Here is an 18,972-nt window from a genome sequence, read left to right as displayed (position 1 = left end):
TCAGCCAACCAGGTGCCCAACCCATAGCAGTGATCAGGACAGACACAGCTCCTGCCTCCATGGAGCTCACCATCTAGTGGGGAGACAGACACACAACAATCACCAAACAGGGGAATAATCATCCTTTCCCAGGACAGATGAATCCACGTGACTGGGGGCTTCGTGCCTGTGGGGCCCTACCTGTTCAGTCTGTGTTAGTGGAAAACATAAAAGTGCTGAGGGAGAAGAGCAGGGGAAGGCCTCCCAGGAGGCCTGCCCCCTCACAGCTGGAAAAGGGGCCTTCCAGGTGAAGGTCAGGTGTGTGCAATGAACTAAGGGGGAGAGAAGGTGACGGATGTGACGAATCGGCACAGATGAGGCTGAGAGCCTGCCAAGAGCTCCAGTGCTGCGGTCCTGTGACCTGGGGACCACATGGCATCATGACGTGTCATTGCTCGGAGGGTGGCCGCTCCTGTGAGAGTGCAATTCCAGAGGGCAGGGGCTGGGTCTTTCTCTTCTGTCATGCTCTCTAGAACTGGGCTGAGAACGCCACACAGAAGATGGTTTGATAGAGAACTGAGGAAGGGGACGGCTGCTCCCAGCTGGCTCGGAGGACCAGTCACGCTCAGGGCATCAGGTGTTGCAGGGCCAATTTTAGTAGGTGAAAACAGTTGCTCAGCAATATTAGATAAGGTGAGTGGCTTTCTGCCCTACACGGAGGCCCCTGTTGCTTTCAGCGTCTGATTATCCAGGCTGCTTCACACCATGGTGTGGAACAGTGCGGTGACAGTGACGGGCAGTGTCTAACTACTAGGCGTGCGTGCTTAGTCACTTCAGTCGTGTCCAGCTTTTTGGGACCCATGGACTACAGCCTGCCAGGCTTCTCGTCCATGGCATTTTCCCACAAGAATACTGGAGTGGGTTGCCATGCCCTACTCCAGGGGATCTTCCCGACCCAGGAATCGAACCTGCGTCTCTTGTGTCTCCTGCACTGCAGTGGATTCTTTGCCACTGAGCCACTGGGGAAGTCTTACCTACCAGGCACTGAGCTCCAACTCAGTGAACCAGGCCCCCTACAGATATAATCTCCAAAGCCCAAATTAAAGAAGCAGGAAGTTCAGGAGCTAGACGTCTAGGCTAAACCAGGATTTTAACACAACTTTAGCCAGTGCTGAGGATCAAGCTTTTATTTCACTGAGGCACCCTTATTTTTAAAGTATGCTCTGAGATGTTGCCTATTCTCTGCACTGAGAAGCTCACTCCAGCTTTATCCCTTTCTGATCTTTGCTATTTATGCTGCTGCTGCTGCTAAGTTGCTTCAGTGTCTGACTCATAGCGACCCCATGGACTGCAGCCCACCAGGCTCCTCTGTCCATGGGATTTTCCAGGCAAGAGTACTGGAGTGGGGTGCCATTGCTTTCTCCGATTTATGCTGCAGATGCTGGCAAAGCTGTTGCTTGTGAGCTCTGCAGCGGCCTTTGCCCGGAAGCAATAAGGGAGAGAAGGAATCAGGAAGGTAGAGGTGAGGCTGGCTCCTCCTGGGGTTCATTGGTGATTTCCCAGGGTGCCCCACCCTTCCTCCAGCCCACAGCCCTGCCTACCCTGAGTCATGCGCTCCCCAGCAATGCTGGGGCAGCTGGGCCCCTTGCACAGACAAAGCCTTCGTCCTCTGTGGCCCAGGCTGGCACCGTCCTACTATGCATTGCCCTGCAAGTGCTTTGCTCCCTCAAGGTATTCAGTGGCCACGATTCAGGATTACTTCTGGGCAAGATACCTCATGGATTTGTGGTATACCATGTCTCCCCTGCCAGACTGTGAAGGACTTGAGGAGAGGGACATTCCATTCTCTCATCTGTGTCCTCAGTAAGCACCTACTGCGTGCCAGGCAGTGTTAGGCACCAGGGTGTGATTTGAGGCTGAAATGCCCAGAGACTTCTGACTGTTCTGCCACCCTGGCTGCCCCTGAGTGTACCATACAGGCCTCCTCACAGTCCTTCAATTAAAGGGCTAGTGTCTGGCTCAACAGGGGTATTCTCAGAGCTCAAGTCAACCCACGTGTTGGACCTCCTGGACTTTGCAGTCCTCTCCAGGTATGTGCCTGGTGCAGGGCAAGTCCTCACGGGTGGGGGACGGGGGGTGGTTTTCACAATGATTCACCTGATGATGGCCTTGGAGAATATAAAGTACTGTTGGACATGGACATGCCTGAGGCCTTGAGAGCCATTCTGTGCCAGTCTCCTCACCAGTAACTCTTGGAGTTCAGTTTATCTGTGGATAGATCCTTTGTTACCCATTCCTTTTCTCCCTCTGGCTCCAGTATCCAGCCAGTCCTCTCTCTCTATTCTGGCTTCTGTATCACCCATGGATTGGTGGTCTTGGCAGCAGGTGGCACTTCCCTGGAGCCTGTGGACTTCTTAGCTCCATCCAAGAACCTTGACAGGAACTTGAGACCTTATATCAGCTCTGTGCTAAGCACATAACATGAATTCTCTCTTCCTCCAACAATTCTATAAAATAGACATTATGAATCTTTATTTTACAGTTGTGGAAACTGAGGATCATAGGGTTTAAATAAATTAATAAGTAATGGAATCAGGGTTTGAATCCAGGGTTGTACATTCTAAACCATTCCTTTTAGCCTCTACAGTGCCCCACCCTGCATTTATATTTGAGAAAGGGCCTGTTCAAAGGCATCCATGGTATCATCATGTACCAAATGGAGGAATGTTTGCTCAGTAGAGGAGGAAATAATCCCTGATTAATGGGTGGGAGTATCTATGGATATTGTGTAGGACTGAGATATCATTCTACTGTTGATTTAGAACATAACCATCAGGCCTTGAGACTACACCTGTGAAAAGGCAGTGAGGCATCTCATCTAAAGTTCTTCCTGGTTTAAGTCCCCCTAGGGAAGATGAGTGGACCAGGGCCTGGAAAGCAGAACAGCTATGAGGTCTTTGACATGGAAGTGAAACCCTGACTCAGTCTGATTTTTTTTCTTTTTTCTTTTTTAAATTATGAAAGTATGATAATGCATTTATAGGAGACTTGGAACAAAACAAAGTTACATATAGTTCCACTATATATTACAATTATTTAAGTGGATAAATTAAGATTTTTAGTTGGAGTTTCAATATCAAACTCTCAAAATTTAATAGAATGAATATACAGAAAAGTAGAAGGATACAGTAGATCTGAAAAGCCCTATGAACCAGTTCAACATAATTAAGAATTATACAGTTTTCACACAACAACAGGTACAAATTCTATTCAAGTTCCCATAGACTGTATAAATTAGGAGACACTGGAACATATTAAGGGACATAAAGCAAGGTACAAAAAAGTCATGGTCTCAAGGTACTGAAATCATACAGAGTCAGTTCTCTTATCACTGTAAAATTATGTTAGAAATCAATATCAAAAGATATTTGAAAATAACTCACATATTTTCAAGTGCAGTGTGACATTCACCAAGAGACGTTTGTTAGTCTAGATATTTAAAGGTGTTGGTGTCTACAAGGGGACTTCCAAGTCAGGAAGAGGCTGGTGAGGGGCTTGGAAAGTAGGGTAAGCCCTTATTTTTCTTCCTGGGGTCAATTCGCACTTGAGAACATCTGTTACACCAAACTAGTAGGTCACATACCACTCTGTTCATTTCTTCATTGCCATTTCTATCTGAACAGCCTTGTTATAGCCCTTGTAAGGATTTTTAAAGCATACACTTGAAAGACAATCTTTTAAAATCAAGTTTTTAAAAGAATAGTTTGGTTTTTTCCCCTGTGCGGTATGGCATGTAGGATCTTTGTTCCCCAACCAGAGATCGAACCTGTGCCCCCTGAAGTGGAAGCATGGAGTCTTGACCATTGGACCACCAAGGAAGTCCCAAGAATAGTTTTATATTTACAGAAAAGTTGCAAAGATTGTTCAGAGGATTTTCATATACCCCTACCTGATTTCCTCTATTGGACCATCTTATATTTGTCACAACTAATGAACAAATACTGGTACATTTTTAACTAACCAGAGTCCATACTTTATTTGAATTTCCTTGGCTTTTACTTAACATCCTTTTTCTGTCTCAGGATTCCTCCTCACATTTAGTTATCATGCCTCCCTGCACTCTTTCTGGTCTGGACAGTTGCTTAGACGTCACTTGCTTTTGATGACCTTGACAGTTTTGAGGTGTATTGGTCAAGAATTGTGTAGACTGTCTCTCATTTTGAGTTTTCCTGATGTTCTTCTCATGGTTAAACTGGAGTTCAGAGTTCTTTTTGGAAGCGCTGTTCTCATCACATCAGAGCAAGGTACATTCGATCAACATGACTCATTACTGTGGTTGTTAACCTTTATCACATGACCAAGGTTATGTTTGTCGGGTTTCCCGCTTCAAAGTCACTAAGAGGATGCATTTTGTGTGTACCAACCCAGCTCGCTAAGACGGGGTAGGGGGGCAGCACCCCTGGAAGTCTGCCTGGCGGTGATAGTGGTAACCAGTGAGAGAATCCACAGAGAGGGAGGCGAATCTCAGGAGGTAGCAACCTGCTAGCGTCAAAGGCCAAAAAGCTGGGTTACCAGCTTTAACAGAAAGCAGGTCTCGTCCATCTCAGCTGCCCCAATACTTGGCACAAGGCTGTCTGTTGAAAGCAGTGGACTTTTTTCTTTTGCAGATGCTTTGTTTGCAGATGTTTTTTTTTTTATATTGCGGTGAAATTCACTTAACATAAAATTAACCACTTTAAATTGCATAATTCGGTGGCATTTATATAGTCACGGTGTTGTACAACACCCCCGCCCCTCTAGTTCCAAAATGTTTTCATCACCCCAAAAGGAAACTCCAGAGCCACCAAACAGTCACTTCCTGTTTCCCTCTCTCAGCCCCACATCGATGCTGGATATATCATATAAATGGAATCCAATAATGTGTGACCTTTTGTGTTTGCGTTCTTCCACACAGAATAATGTTTTCAAGGTTCATTTGTACTATAGAATGTGTCAGAACTTCATTCCTTTTATGGCTGAGGAATATTCCATCGTATGTATATACCACATTTTGTTGGTCCATTCATCCATCGATGGACATCTGGGCTGTTTCCACCTTTTGGTTGTTGTGAATAGTGCTACTATGAATACTCATGTATTTGTTTTTGTACCTGTTTTCAGTTCTTTTGTGTTTAGCTATGCATGATTGGACTTTTAAAGAAGGTGATATATCTTCACAAGTTTTCAGGAAGCTGGTCAAACTTATGTAGCAGCTCTGGTTATGGACCAGGGCCTGTGGTAAAGAGGGTTCCTGCCTTGGGCCCAGTTCAGGTTCTCATCTTATCAGTAGGTTTTGATGAAGATTGCACACATGTATCAAATTCACTTACAAGAAGCCAAGAGGAAGAGTTAAAAAAATCACAATTCAAGTGTCCTAAGAGAGCAAAGTATCAAGCCTTTTTTTGGTTTCTTCAAATGATTATCCAGGAATAGGATGTGGGTGAACTGGTTTACCAACAACAATGCAAAAATGAGCTCAGAGTCTGAGCTGACCACAACTCTACGTGAGCCAAGGCAATAGCTACCAAATGAACAAATGAAGATAGCATTAACACAGTGAGAATTCCCTGGCGGTCAAGTGGTTAAGATGCCACACTTCCAGTGCAGAGGGTGTGGGTTCAGCCCTGGTCAGGGAACTAAGATCCCACATGCCACATGGCAAAGCAAAAAAACAGACCAAAAAAAGACAGAGAGATGTAGCATTCAGAGAGAGATAACTGCCCTACTCTGCTGCACACCAGCCAGACCCACCTGGAGCTCTGGGGCCTCTCGGATATGCTGGCGTGTGCTCTGGGTCAGGAGAAGGTAACTGGACGACAGAGGCCTGGAAACCAGGCCATGTGACAAGAGGGCAGGGAGGTTGGAGCCGAGTCTTTTTTGCCCAGGGTCTGCAGGACTGGGGCCCAGAAAAAGGAGGCTTTTTACCCACCAGAAAGTGAGTTCCCTTCCTTTCAGGGAAGGACATATGGAATGAACAGGGGAACGATTCAGAAGGACATCAGTTCAGTTCAGTCGCTCAGTCGTGTCCAACTCTTTGCGACCCCATGAATCGCAGCACGCCAGGCCTCCCTGTCCATCACCATCTCCTGGAGTTCACTCAGACTCACGTCCATCAAGTCAGTAATTCCATCCAGCCATCTCATCCTCTGTCGTCCCCTTCTCCTCCTGCCCCCAATCTCTCCCAGCATCAGAGTCTTTCCCAATGAGTCAACTCTTTGCATGAGGTGGCCAAGGTACTGGAGTTTCAGCTTTAGCATCATTCCTTCCAAAGAAATCCCAGGGCTGATCTCCTTCAGAATGGACTGGTTGGATCTCCTTGCAGTCCAAGGGACTCTCAGGAGTCTTCTCCAACACCACAGTTCAAAAGCATCAGTTCTTCGGCACTCATCTTTCTTCACAGTCCAACTCTCACATCCATACATGACCACTGGAAAAACCATAGCCTTGACTAGACGGACGTTTGTTCGCAAAGTAGTATCTCTGCTTTTGAATATGCTTTCTAGGTTGGTCATAACTTTTCTTCCAAGGAGTAAGCGTCTTTTAATTTCATGGCTGCAATCACCATCTGCAGTGATTTTAGAGCCCCAAAATATAAAATCTGACACTGTTTCCACTGTTTCCCCATCTATTTCCCATGAAGTGACGGGACCAGATGCCATGATCTTCGTTTTCTGAATGCTGAGCTTTAAGCCAACTTTTTCACTCTCATCTCAGATGCTAGTAAAGTAATGCTCAAAATTCTCCAGGCCAGGCTTCAGCAATACACAGATGTTCAAGCTGGTTTTAGAAAAGGCAGAGGAACCAGAGATCAAATTGCCAATATCTGCTGGATCACTGAAAAAGCAAGAGAGTTCCAGAAAAACATCTATTTCTGCTTTATTGACTATGCCAAAGCCTTTGACTGTGTGGATCACAATAAATTCTGGAAAATTCTGAAAGAGATGGGAATACCAGACCACCTGACCTGCCTCTTGAGAAACCTATATGCAGGTCAGGAAGCAACAGTTAGAACTGGACATGGAACAACAGACTGGTTCCAAATAGGAAAAGGAGTCCGTCAAGGCTGTATATTGTCACCCTGCTTATTTAACTTCTATGCAGAGTACATCATGAGAAACGCTGGGTTGGAAGAAGCACAAGCTGGAATCAACATTGCTGGGAGAAATATAAAAAACCTCAGATATGCAGATGACACCACCCTTATGGCAGAAAGTGAAGAGGAGCTAAAAAGCCTCTTGATGAAAGTGAAAGAGAAGGATATCAGCTATGCCCAAATGACTCGGGGACAGTGGGGGCGGGGGGGTGGTTTCAATACTTAGAAACAGATAAAGCCTGAGGGGGAGAGAGGGGCAAGAAGAATGAACCTCCAGAGGAGGTGATTTCATCTCCTCACCTCTACTTCCGACCCCTTCCTCTCCTCATCTTTCTCTCTTTTCCTCCAGGGTGACAACCAGCACCATTCTATCCTGGGAAGAGGCAGCTAAATCTCAACACAAGTTAAGGATTTTTGTTAGAATGGTGAGCTGAAATCAACGGGGTAGAATTTTACTGGCTGCAGGGAGTTGTAGGGAGGTTGTAGGGAGTTCCCTGGCAGTCCAGTGTTTAGGACTGTGTTCTCTCACTGCTAAGGGCATGGGTTCGATCCCTGGTTGGGAAACTAAGATCCCACAAACCGTGCAGTGCAGGAACAAAACAAAACACCAAACTGACTAGATGGTAAAATTCCAGGAAAATATATTTTATGCAGGAAAATATTTTATGCCATTATGGTGAATTTTTTAAAAAAGCAAAGGATACAGTTATACATACATTATGACTAGGTTGCAATGCACAGAAAACTCCGATACAAAACACACCAAAATTTTAATGTCAGTTATGGGTGGACCTCCCCAAACAGGGCACAGTTCCTAGGCTGGCATACAGTACCATCCAGGTACTTGGAAAACTTCAATAAACACATGACTTTTGTTTGAAGAGTGAAAGAAATAAATGACTCAAGAACAGGAAGGAGAGCCTTAGCCCATGCTCAGGTAGAAAGGACCTGAGGGGCAGGGAGACCCCAAGACTGGCACAGCATGCCAAACAGCACTGGGCAATGGCCAGGATGGAGCAGGCCTCTCTTTTCCCAGTGGCACTGCAGTCAGCCATCAGCCTGGACAGATCTGAGTCCTGGGGAGCCAGGGGTGGTGTGTGTGTGAGGCAGTGTGTACAGCTCATGTGGTCCCTGGATATTGCTGTGTGAGAACCTGGTTCACTGAATGCCTCCTTAGTGCTGGACTGGGCTAATTCTTTGCATACATTTGTTTAACCCACACAGCAAGCCCACCAGGTCAGTGTTCCATTTTATCTGCAGGAAAACTAAGGTCAGAAAGATTAAGCACCAGGTTATACAGCTCATACATAACAGAGGTGTTTTTAACCACAATTGCACACAATCTCAAAATAGCCTACAACACTTCAGCTTTCTGCTTGGTAGGGTGGCCTGTCTCTTGTCCTTCTTGGCCTTGATGCAGCTCCACTGATGGTTTGGTTACTGCATGTAATGACACTTTAACTGTGGCCTTGGAGAAAGGAACTCCTGCTCACTTCCTTATCTCTCAGGGGTGGCAGAGAGCTGGAGATAAGTGTTGCAGAGACCCCACTAACATGCCCAGCCCTGGCTCTGGTGGGTTGTTCTGGGCCCTGCAGGCAGGTGGGGTCTGTGTGGGCTTAAGGAGACCCTCAAAGAAATCACAAAAGGCAGGTCTCAGGTCCTAGGTTGGGGTGAGTTCCCATTGCCAAGGGCACTGTGATCAGAGCCTGGACAGGACAGTTGAGATTTCACAAAAGGGTAGTTGGAGGTCATGACCACAGAGGGCCTTTCTGTCCTTCAGATTCTAAGATTCCACAATTCTAAGACTCTCAGATATTGACAGGGTCAGGGAAGGAATGATGGGGCAGTAGGTGGTACCTTCTCCCACCTGGTCAGATGCTTTCAGAGCCTCAGCCTACCCAGTCAGGAACATAACCTTGCCACATGCCAAGAATGGGACTGGTGTTTGTGTGGCTGCTGGTGGGACTTCTTCTGAGGGTCAAGGAGACTAACCCCTGGAGATCAAGGAATAGCGCTCTGAACTAACTCATGACACATGTTCTATCACGTGCTAGGGAGAACGGGGTGTCTGGGCTGGGTGCTGGGGATACAGAAAGTGATCGGCCAATCCCTGCCTTTCGATGGAGGCAGACAGACCCAGAGTTGGGAGATTGATGCTGAGACAGAGGGCACACAGGGGATGTGGGAGACAGAAGAAGGGCCTCTAACTCTGCTGACACGTACCCAAGGACTTTGCAAGGCCGGTTCTCTCCCCACTCATTGCCTCTAACAATCTGTGGGGCCCAGGCTGGTGGCCTCAAAATAACTAAGGGGTATGCGGAGTCTGCCTACTGCCCAGGCCCCAAGTACACTGAGTCAAGGCAGCCCGGCTCTGGGTGATAGACATCAAGGGAGTCACAGCAGCCACATATGGCCTGTTGGGAAACTGAAAAGAGTCAGTGGTTTGTGGGCATTGAGTAACCACTGGGCTTCTTGAAACTTCAAGTTTCTTTCTGTACTACTCCCCATCTTCCTCTTCCAGGGTCAGACTGGGGGCTGGGGAGGATCCACAAGCCCACATTCATTTATTTATTCATTCACTAGTCATTTGCTCACCACCTCCCCTATTCCTGCCTGTCCTGGGCTTGGGGGACTCAGAGAGACATCCTCAGGGTTCTGCCCTCCTGGGTTCCCTGGCTCAGCTAATGATGCCACCATCTACTCCTGCACCCAAGGTGGAAATCCCGGCATCAGTTTCGACTCCTCCCTCATTCCCTGCAGGTCCCCCTCTTCTACAGTGTCCTGTACTTCCCCTGTCACATCATTTATTATCTTTTATTGTAAAAACTCCAGTTATCTGTCTCTTTCTTCTAGACTGAATGAAGGCAGGGACTTGTTTTCTGGTGTATTCCTGGCACCTGGCAAAGTGCCTGCACTTAGTAGTTGCTCATTAAACACTATTGACTGAATTAGCAAATCCCTTTAATTTCATTCCTTTAATATTCCTTGAATCCATACCCTTCTCCCTTTCCCCAGCCACAACTTTTGTTCAGATCTCATTTTCCACCTGAACTATTGCACTGCCTGCTTCAACTCCCCCATTCAATTTATTTCCCACAGTACAGCCAGAGTTCTCATTCTAAAGTGCCCGTCTTCCTCCTCAGAACCCTTCCTGGCCCCCCTTCACTCACAGGAACAAGGCTATGTTTATTGGATGAAAAAAAATTAGGGTAGATATGACTGATAATTGCACTATCTATTCCCTCCGAGGTGATCAGGAGGATAAGCAAAAATACAAAAACTTGCTGTGATACTATATAAAGAGAAAATCACACACAAAGTATGAGGGAGGAATGGCACTAAGTAGATGGTAGACAGGAACAGATTGAGAAACATTCTTGGCTGACACATCACTGGCTTCTCCCTCTAAAACAGAATAACATGTGTCATACTGTGCCATTAACTGACCATGTGCTTCCCACTTCCCTTTGCTGAAAGCTCCTTAAGGGCAAGAACCATGTCTAGAATTTATCTTGGTGTCTCTGGCACTTGGCACAAGGCTTGGCATGTAGGAGACATTTAATATATACTTGTTGAATGAATGAATGATAGGATTTTAACAAATGAATGAATGAAGACCCGATAGTTCTCTTTTCTAAGTAAATAAACAGACTAATTCCCACTACCTACTCTTCTCTCAGGGACCCAGGGGCAGCACCGACTAGATGGACCTTTGGCCATAAGCCCCAACCACACAGGATTATCTTCTAAGCCAGTCAGGGTAATTGATAGCATGGATTCTAGGGCCAGAAAGTCATGGTAGAGTACTGGCTCCATCAGTTACTAGCTGTGTGAGCTTGGGCAGTAACCCAACCTCTCTGTGCCCAACTTTGTCATCTGTAAAATGGGAATAGTAATAATGCCAATCTTGATTGTTGTGAGAACTAAATATATCAGTGTGTGTGTAAATTTAGTATCAGATTGATTATATTCTTTGCAGCCAAAGATGGAGAAGCTCTATACAGTCAACAAAAACAAGACCAGGAGCTGACTGTGGCTCAGATCATGAACTCCTTATTACCAAATTCAGACTCAAATTGAAGAAAGTAGGGAAAACCGCTAGACCATTCAAGTATGACCTAAATCAAATCCCTTATGATTATACAGTGGAAGTGAGAAATAGATTTAAGGGCCTAGATCTGATAGAGTGCCTGATGAACTATGGAATGAGGTTCCTGACATTGTACAGGAGACAGGGATCAAGACCATCCCCATGGAAAAGAAATGCAAAAAAGCAAAATGGCTGTCTGGGGAGGCCTTACAAATAGCTGTGAAAAGAAGAGAGGCAAAAAGCAAAGGAGAAAAGGAAAGATATAAGCATCTGAATGCAGAGTTCCAGAGAATAGCAAGAAGAGATAAGAAAGCCTTCTTCACCGATCAATACAAAGAAATAGAGGAAAAGAACAGAATGGAAAGACTAGAGATCTCTTCAAGAAAATTAGAGATACCAAGGGAACATTTCATGCAAAGATGGGCTCGATAAAGGACAGAAATGGTATGGACCTAACAGAAGCAGAAGATATTAAGAAGAGGTGGCAAGAATACACAGAAGAACTGTACAAAAAAGATCTTCATGACCCAGATAATCATGATGGTGTGATCACTAATCTAGAGCCAGACATCCTGGAATGTGAAGTCAAATGGGCCTTAGAAAGCATCACTACGAACAAAGCTAGTAGAGGTGATGGAATTCCAATTGAGCTATTTCAAGTCCTGAAAGATGATGCTGTGAAAGTGCTGCACTCAATATGCCAGCAAATTTGGAAAAGTCAGCAGTGGCCACGGGACTGGAAAAGGTCAGTTTTCATTCCAATCCCAAAGAAAGGCAATGCCAAAGAATGCTCAAACTACCGCACAATTGCACTTATCTCACATGCTAGTAAAGTAATGCTCAAAATTCTCCAAGCCAGGCTTCAGCAATACGTGAACCGTGAACTTCCTGATGTTCAAGCTGGTTTTAGAAAAGGCAGAGGAACCAGAGATCAAATGGCCAACATCTGCTGGATCATGGAAAAAGCAAGAGAGTTCCAGAAAAACATCTATTTCTGCTTTATTGACTATGCCAAAGCCTTTGACTGTGTGGATCACAATAAACTGTGGAAAATTCCGAAAGAGATGGGAATACCAGACCACCTGATCTGCCTCTTGAGAAACCTATATGCAGGTCAGGAAGCAACAGTTAGAACTGGACATGGAACAACAGACTGGTTCCAAATAGGAAAAGGAGTCCGTCAAGGCTGTATATTGTCACCCTGCTTATTTAACTTCTGTGCAGAGTACATCATGAGAAACGCTGGACTAGAAGAAACACAAGCTGGAATCAAGATTGCCAGGAGAAATATCAATAACCTTAGATATGCAGATGACACCACCCTTATGGCAGAAAGTGAAGAGGAGCTAAAAAGCCTCTTGATGAAAGTGAAAGAGGAGAGTGAAAAAGTTGGCTTAAAGCTCAACATTCAGAAAACGAAGATCGTGGCATCCGGTCCCATCACATCATGGGAAATAGATGGGGAAACAGTGGAAACAGTGTCAGACTTTATTTTTGTGAGCTCCAAAATCACTGCAGATGGTGATTGCAGCCATGAAATTAAAAGACGCTTACTCCTTGGAAGAAAAGTTATGACCAACCTAGATAGTATATTCAAAAGCAGAGACATTACTCTGCCAACTAAGGTCCATCTAGTCAAGGCTATGGTTTTTCCTGTGATCGTGTATGGATGTGAGAGTTGGACTGTGAAGAAGGCAGAGCACCGAAGAACTGATGTTTTTGAACTGTGCTGTTGGAGAAGACTCTTGAGAGTCCCTTGGACTGCAAGGAGATCCAACCAGTCCATTCTGAAGGAGATCAACCCTGGGATTTCTTTGGAAGGAATGATGCTAAAGCTGAAACTCCAGTACTTTGGCCACCTCATGCGAAGAGTTGACTCATTGGAAAAGACTCTGATGCTGAGAGGGATTGGGGGCAGGAGGAGAAGGGGACGACAGAGGATGAGATAGCTGGATGGCATCACTGACTTGATGGATGTGAGTCTGAGTGAACTCCAGGAGTTGGTGATGGACAGGGAGGCCTGGCATGCTGCGATTCATGGGATCGCAAAGAGTCGGACATGACTGAGCGACTGAACTGAACTGAACTTAGCATATATATATACATATATATAAATATATATTGTACCATAATATATATTATATAATATATATTGTACTATATGTGGTATGGCTTCCCTGGTGGGTCAGCTGGTAAAGAATCCACCTGCAATGAGGGAGACCTGGGTTCAGTCCCTGAGTTGGGAAGATTCCCCTGGAGAAGGAAACCGCTACCCACTCCAGTATTCTGCCCTGGAAAACTCCATGAACTGTTATAGTCCATGATGTCACAAAGAGTTGGACATGACTGAGGGACTTTCACTCACTATGGTATACGTAATAGATAATCTATATCTAGATATAGATACAAATATAGTGATATTTAAGTTCCAGCTATTGTTGATGACAGTGGTGATAATTCCCTAATAAGCTCCATCAGTTTCTCTATTTTTTGTGTCTACAATGTCTGTTTCATAGTGGAATTGAGACCGCCACCATTACTGAGCGATGCAACATCAAGCTGAGGGGGACAGGAGGCAGTGCCTGGCCTGGCATTTTCTCTGCCTAGTGCAGCAAGAGTGAACAAAAACAGTTGACACAAGGCCTGTGAAAAGGTCCTACATGGGAGGAAGAAAATTGTTCTGAAGATTCAGATAAAGAACTTATGGGCGGAAGAGGAAGGCGACCAGAGGGGGAGGTTGCTGGGCCTGGTTTGGGCTCGTCGCCGAGCCGCGGCGCAGGGGGCTTTCAGGTAGTCCTCTCGCTTCTCCATCTGCTCGTTGCGACGCAGCCACCCAGGCCTAGGCCTCCTCCTCCTCCTCCCTGCCGGACCCGGCCTCTGGCAGCAGCGGGTGACGCAGACGGAACATCATGTCGTCCGCGGCCGACCCTCCGCCACCCCCGCCTCCCGAGAGCGCGCCTTCCAAGCCCGCAGCCTCGGCCGCCGGCAGCGGGAGCAACAGCAGCAACAAAGGCGGCCCCGAGGGCGTCGCAGCCCAGGCGGCTCCCTCCGTGGCCAGTGCCGGCCCCGCGGACTCGGAGATGGAGGAAGTATTTGACAATGCATCTCCTGGAAAGCAAAAAGAAATCCAAGAACCAGATCCCACCTATGAAGAAAAAATGCAAACTGACCGGGCAAATAGGTTTGAGTATTTATTAAAGCAGACAGAACTGTTTGCACATTTCATTCAGCCTGCTGCTCAGAAGACTCCAACCTCACCTTTGAAGATGAAACCAGGGCGCCCACGAATAAACAAGGATGAGAAACAGAACTTGCTATCAGTTGGCGACTATCGACACCGAAGAACAGAGCAAGAAGAAGATGAAGAATTATTAACAGAAAGCTCCAAAGCAACCAATGTTTGCACTCGGTTTGAAGACTCTCCATCATATGTCAAATGGGGTAAACTGAGAGATTATCAAGTCCGAGGATTAAATTGGCTCATTTCTTTGTATGAGAATGGCATCAATGGTATCCTTGCAGATGAAATGGGCCTGGGAAAGACGCTTCAAACAATTTCTCTTCTTGGGTACATGAAACACTATCGAAACATTCCTGGTCCTCACATGGTTTTGGTGCCTAAGTCTACGTTACACAACTGGATGAGTGAATTCAAGAGATGGGTGCCAACACTTAGGTCTGTTTGTTTAATAGGCGATAAAGAACAGAGGGCTGCTTTTGTCAGAGATGTTTTGTTACCAGGAGAATGGGATGTATGTGTAACTTCTTATGAAATGCTTATTAAAGAGAAGTCTGTTTTCAAAAAATTTAATTGGAGATACTTGGTTATTGATGAAGCTCACAGGATCAAAAATGAAAAATCCAAGTTGTCAGAAATAGTGAGGGAATTCAAGACTACAAATCGACTATTATTAACTGGAACACCTCTTCAAAACAACTTGCATGAACTTTGGTCACTTCTTAATTTTTTGTTACCAGATGTCTTTAATTCAGCTGATGACTTCGATTCCTGGTTTGATACAAATAATTGCCTTGGGGATCAAAAGCTAGTTGAGAGGCTTCATATGGTTTTGCGTCCATTCCTCCTTCGTCGAATTAAGGCTGATGTTGAAAAGAGTTTACCTCCAAAGAAGGAAGTAAAAATCTATGTGGGTCTTAGCAAAATGCAAAGGGAATGGTATACTCGGATATTAATGAAGGATATAGATATACTGAACTCTGCAGGAAAGATGGACAAAATGCGGCTGCTGAACATTCTGATGCAGTTGCGGAAATGCTGTAACCACCCCTATCTCTTTGATGGGGCTGAACCGGGTCCACCTTACACAACGGACATGCATCTGGTTACCAACAGTGGCAAAATGGTGGTGTTAGACAAACTGCTCCCTAAATTAAAAGAACAAGGTTCGCGAGTACTGATCTTCAGTCAGATGACCAGGGTATTGGATATTTTGGAAGATAATTGCATGTGGAGGAATTATGAGTACTGTAGGTTGGATGGACAGACACCCCATGATGAGAGACAAGAGTCCATCAATGCGTACAATGAACCAAACAGCACAAAGTTTGTTTTTATGTTAAGCACATGAGCTGGTGGTCTTGGCATCAATCTTGCTACTGCTGATGTTGTGATTTTGTATGACTCAGATTGGAATCCCCAAGTAGATCTTCAGGCTATGGACCGAGCACATAGAATTGGACAGACCAAGACAGTCAGAGTGTTCCGCTTCATAACTGACAACACTGTAGAAGAAAGAATAGTGGAGCGTGCCGAGATGAAGCTCAGACTGGATTCCATCGTCATCCAGCAGGGAAGACTTGTGGATCAGAATCTGAACAAAATTGGAAAAGATGAGATGCTTCAAATGATAAGGCATGGGGCAACACATGTATTTGCTTCAAAGGAGAGTGAGATTACTGATGAGGATATTGATGGTATTTTGGAAAGAGGTGCAAAGAAGACTGCAGAGATGAATGAAAAGCTCTCCAAGATGGGTGAAAACTCACTTAGAAATTTTACAATGGATACAGAGTCAAGCGTTTATAACTTTGAAGGAGAAGATTACAGAGAAAAACAAAAGATTGCATTCACAGAGTGGATTGAGCCTCCTAAACGAGAAAGAAAAGCCAACTATGCTGTCGATGCCTATTTCAGGGAAGCTCTTCGCGTCAGTGAACCTAAAGCACCCAAGGCTCCTCGACCTCCAAAACAACCCAGTGTTCAGGATTTCCAGTTCTTTCCTCCATGTCTATTTGAATTATTGGAAAAAGAAATTCTGTATTACAGAAAAACAATTGGTAATAAGGTCCCTCGAAATCCTGACCTACCAAATGCAGCACAGGCACAGAAGGAAGAACAGCTTAAAATTGATGAAGCTGAACCCCTTAATGATGAAGAGTTAGAGGAAAAAGAGAAGCTTCTGACGCAGGGATTTACCAATTGGAATAAGAGAGATTTTAACCAGTTTATCAAAGCTAATGAGAAGTGGGGTCGTGATGATATTGAAAATATAGCAAGAGAAGTAGAGGGAAAAACTCCAGAAGAAGTCATTGAATACTCAGCTGTGTTCTGGGAAAGATGCAATGAGCTGCAGGACATAGAAAAGATTATGGCTCAGATCGAGAGAGGAGAGGCGAGAATTCAGAGGAGAATTAGCATCAAAAAAGCACTTGACACGAAGATCGGACGGTACAAAGCACCTTTTCATCAGCTGAGAATATCTTATGGTACTAACAAAGGGAAAAACTACACTGAAGAGGAAGACCGTTTCCTGATCTGTATGCTTCACAAGCTTGGATTCGACAAGGAAAATGTGTATGATGAGCTGCGGCAGTGTATTCGCAACTCTCCTCAGTTCAGATTCGACTGGTTTCTAAAGTCCAGAACCGCAATGGAACTCCAGAGGAGGTGTAACACCTTAATTACCTTGATTGAAAGAGAAAATATGGAACTAGAAGAAAAGGAGAAGGCAGAGAAGAAGAAAAGAGGACCCAAACCTTCAACACAGAAACGTAAAATGGATGGAGCACCTGATGGCCGAGGAAGAAAAAAGAAGCTGAAACTATGAATACATATTTGTTTCATAATCACTAACTTTAAACCAGTAGTTCTTTAATTTACGGGTCTTCATAAGATGTACTGTACAATGCTCAATTGTTATGTCATTCAACGACATCAGGTTCATCTGTTTACCGAGCTAGAGACATAGTATGTAGTTTCACTTTTTTAAATGCAACAGCTGTGCTGAAATTTTTTTATCATTAACACTTGAAGTAATAAAATAGGCTTCATTTATTAATAAATGTTTCATTTGATTTATTTTTCTATTATAGTTCCATTTGTGAGGATCGTGACTTTGTTTATGAGCTATAATTTCTATACCTGTGACGCTTAAAAGGAAGCAAACAAGTTAAAAAAAGAAAATTGCAGATAACACTTGTCCCTTCAGTCTTCACTTAGTTGTGTAATTGTTTTAATTCACTTTGCCTTTGCAGAAGTTTGGGTATCTTCTTTGTAGTGCTATTGAGTTTCATCCAGGAAGATTATGTACATTGCATTCTCCTTGCTTATATTATGGGTAGAATGGGAAAAAAAGGCAAGACAAATTCTCATTAAATTCTATGCATATTTCTGTTGCGCTGTTTCTATAGTTCTGAGGTGATGAATATGCCCTATTCTGTTTGGAAGAATGGCCTTTTAGTTGTATAGCCAAAGACATTTAGTATTTTCTGGTTCCTTAAGGTGTTATTGTACCATTTTGTAAAAGGATATTATTATTATTATTTTTAATTGTTTGGTAAATATTTTTGACAAATTACTTCTGAAGCAGCCACAACTTGGAAAGATAATGTCAAAACTTACGATGATTTTTTTCTTTTTTTCAAAAGACCCAGCCAAAATAAGGTGTCAATTTGTCATACTGTTAAATTGAAATTGGTAACAAAATGTATCCCCTTCGGGTTTAACCTTTTTTGGGTTTTAGAGTAATTGAAAATTTTATTTTATTATATTTAAAATAATTTCTAAGTGTGAACAGCAGGAATGACTTAATTCCAGTTTTTATTTTCTATGGACAGACTTGATAAACTGGAGACCCTGAAGCAGGATTACCCAAATTGTAGTGTCAGGATTTTAGCTGTACCAGAGGCCTTTATGTGCTACACATAATTTGTATAAAGTTTTATATGTGCAAATTGGGTACATAAATAGTTCTCCATTTTTCTAAGGGAATGCAATAAATGTAGCATCGTGAATAAATATAACTTTTATAATCCTTAAAAAAAAAAAAAAGAACTTATGATCCCTGAAATGATTTTCTGTAAGAAGCAGAATAAACCTCTGAAAGTCATCTGCTTGGTATTCTCAAAACAAACACACCCCAGGAAGCTCTGATACAGTAGTTATATGCTGGATGCCTCCCAAGTGGGCAAAGAATGTGAACAGTTTATAGAAATGAAAATGCAAATGCCTTGAAAACATCAAAGGATGCTTATTTCTCTAAGAGAAATGCAAACCAAAACTACAGGATACGTGATTTTTTTCACTATCAGACTGGCATCGGAGAAGGCGATGGCACCCCACTCCAGTACTCTTGCCTGGAAAATCCCATAGACCGAGGAGCCTGGTAGGCTGCAGTCCATGGGGTCGCTAAGGGTCGGACACGACTGAAGCAAGCGACTTAGACTTAGCAGACTGGCATAAATTCAAGAGTTGATACCACAGGATTGTGAGGCCCTTAGGAAATACACTGTGGGAATTTTAAATCTTTGG

The 18,972-nt window shown here is 44.2% G+C and overlaps 2 pseudogenes across 2 annotated transcripts; both read left to right on the top strand.

Annotated features, from left to right (window-relative positions):
* On the top strand, nt 13,914-18,475 carry LOC108637664 (annotated as a pseudogene). Its single transcript, XR_001919219.1, has one exon. The product of XR_001919219.1 is annotated as an SWI/SNF-related matrix-associated actin-dependent regulator of chromatin subfamily A member 5 pseudogene (transcript).
* LOC108637665 lies at nt 14,797-17,500 on the top strand (annotated as a pseudogene). The gene has a single exon (XR_001919220.1). The product of XR_001919220.1 is annotated as an SWI/SNF-related matrix-associated actin-dependent regulator of chromatin subfamily A member 5 pseudogene (transcript).

The sequence above is a fragment of the Capra hircus genome, chromosome 15 (assembly GCF_001704415.2).
Source record: "Capra hircus breed San Clemente chromosome 15, ASM170441v1, whole genome shotgun sequence".
Classification (NCBI taxonomy): domain Eukaryota; kingdom Metazoa; phylum Chordata; class Mammalia; order Artiodactyla; family Bovidae; genus Capra; species Capra hircus.
The sequence above is the reverse complement of the archived record's forward strand: the minus strand, read 5'-3'. Positions and strand labels throughout refer to the sequence as shown.